Source organism: Gavialis gangeticus, unplaced genomic scaffold (genome assembly GCF_001723915.1).
Source record: "Gavialis gangeticus isolate Ggan-Ray unplaced genomic scaffold, GavGan_comp1, whole genome shotgun sequence".
In the NCBI taxonomy this organism is placed as follows: Eukaryota; Metazoa; Chordata; order Crocodylia; family Gavialidae; genus Gavialis; species Gavialis gangeticus.
This window is the reverse complement of record NW_017728992.1, coordinates 113,484,879-113,487,405: the sequence shown is the minus strand read 5'-3', so window position 1 is coordinate 113,487,405 and position 2,527 is coordinate 113,484,879.

The following is a 2,527-nucleotide window of genomic DNA, read 5'->3' as shown; positions in this document are numbered from 1 at the left end:
TGCAATTCTGGTTTTGCCACTGTCTTGGCGATCGGCTTCTGCCTCCCCCCCTCCAGTTGGTGATCAGAGGTTGGGGACCCCTCCCCCGTCAGCGATTTGGTGCCCCCCCCAGACTTGGGAGGCACCAGTCACCCATGGGCACAAGGCTGCTACAGTGTGGGGCTAGCCAGTAGACAACCCCCACACTGAAGCACCCTTGTGCCCCAGTCAGCCCTGTCAGCATCTACACATGTGATGCTGCATGCTAATTAACTCTTCTGCAGGATAGTACTTATATTTACAAGTACTAACCTGCAGTGGAGTTAATTAGTTTCCTGCAGCCTAACAGGGCCACATGTGTAGACACTAAGACAGTATGGCAGAGCTATTTAGGCAGCTGTCCAGTAAACCTCTCATGTAGGTGCATCTAGTAATAGATGAGTCATACACCCTATAGATCAGTTGCTACTCAGCACATGTTGGCCAGAAAAATGTGTGAGCTTGTCCTAAGTACTTGGTAACGTCCATGTAAATAACTATTTGTAACAGCTGCCATAACAGATCATCACTTGCACTTAGAAATATTTTTTGGATGGAAGTTTTGTAGTAAAATAGGTCCAGTTATAGAACTTATACACAAAAGAGCCAACATGTTGCATTTTAATAATAACAAGTGTTTTAACCAGTATATTACATTTCTATACAAGAAAAGGAAAAAAAAAAACATGACTTTAAAAGAAAATATTTAATTGTATACAAATATTCCAAGATTTTGAAATCATAGAATTTACCATGTAGTTGATATTCCACTTTTCATTGAGCTATAGTTATCAATAGCAAAAGAACAGAGGATCACCTATATTTGGAGCATAATGCTTTATTACCTGAGGAAAAGAGGTTCTTATGTTAGCTGATAAATGTATTATATGCTATATAGTAGACCCATCATGTGGTAGAATACAACCTAGAATGAGCACCAGGTTACATTAGCAGAGTCTTTGTATTTTTGTACTGAACATTTACATTGTGAATTTTACCCATATTATAATGCATCACATAGGGCACCTCTATGAGACATTTACTGTGGAATTTTCCAATTAGCTCCATAGTAAATGCCTCATCATCTACATGTGTGGACCTATGAGAGTGCATGAAACCAATAAACTCTGCAGCAGGTTAGTGCTTGTAAATACAAGTAATATCCTGCCATAGATTTTTTTCATGCTCAGCAATGCATGTGTAGATGCTGACCTAGCAAGATGGGGCATGAATGTGCTTCAGTACGGGGGCTGCCTGCCAGCTAGCCCCCACACTGAAGCACCCTCGTACCCTAGCCAGCCCCTCCACAGCACTTTGAGCCAAGCTGGAACAGCTCCAGGCTGGCAGGCTGTCCCCAACATGTTGCAGTCCTGGGTTCACATGTAAAAAAAAAAAAAGCACCCAAGAGCAATAAACTCTGGCATAATATGCACCAGAGTTTATTGCTGCACATTAATATACACATGTAGATGCACCCATAAAGCCTACATAAACTGTTGGTATTTACTGCTGTGATAACCTTTGTTAATGATTTGTGTGATGGGACTGAGTGTATGATTAGCAAATTTGCAAATGACATCAAGTTGGATGGAGTTGCTGATACTTTGAAGGGGAGGGCTAGGATCCAGAGTGACCTGGATAGACTGGATAAATAGTCTGCAATCAATCAAATGAGATTCAATGAGGACAAGAGTGAAATCCTGTCCTTGGGATGGAATAAATGCATACAATAAATACAGACTAGGGAATGACTGGTTAGTCTGTAGTACTGCAGAGAAGTATCCAGGTGTTACAGTAGAGGATAAACTGAATATGAATCAACAGTGTACTCTTGTTGCAAAAAAGCCAACTGCATCTTGGGCTGTATTAATAGGCATGCCACTTGCAAATCAAGAGAAGTGATTCTTCCACTCTGTTCAGCACTGGTGAGGCCTTACCTGGAGTACCATATCAAGGTTTGGGTCTCGCACTTCAAGAAGAATGTGGACAGTTTGGAAAGAGTCCAGCACAGACCAACAAAAATTATTAGTGGCCTCATAGACAGGACTTGTAAGAAAAGGCTGAAAGAACTAAGGGTATTTAGTTTAGAGAAGAGAAGACTAAAGAGAGATTTGATAACAATCTTCAAATACTTGAAGGATGATTACAAACACCAGGGGTGTCAAACTTATTTGGCCCAGTGTAGGGCCAGTGTGGGGCCTGGATTGAGTTTCCTTTCCCCTTTCCCTCAGCATACCTGATCCAGTGGCCACTCTATTGGCCTGGGACCTGTGCTTAGTTCAGGGCAGACCACAGAGCAGCTAGAATAGGCACCACATGTAGCCAGAGAGGCAGCCACACCACATGCAGTGGCCACCTCAGGTACTTTGGGACTGTCATGCATGTGGCGCCCATACCAGCTGCTCTGAGATAGAACCATAGAAGTAGGGTCAGAAGGGACCTTGCAGATCTTCAGGTCCGACCCCCTGCCTGGGCAGGAGAAAAAGACTGGACTCAAATGAGTCCAGCC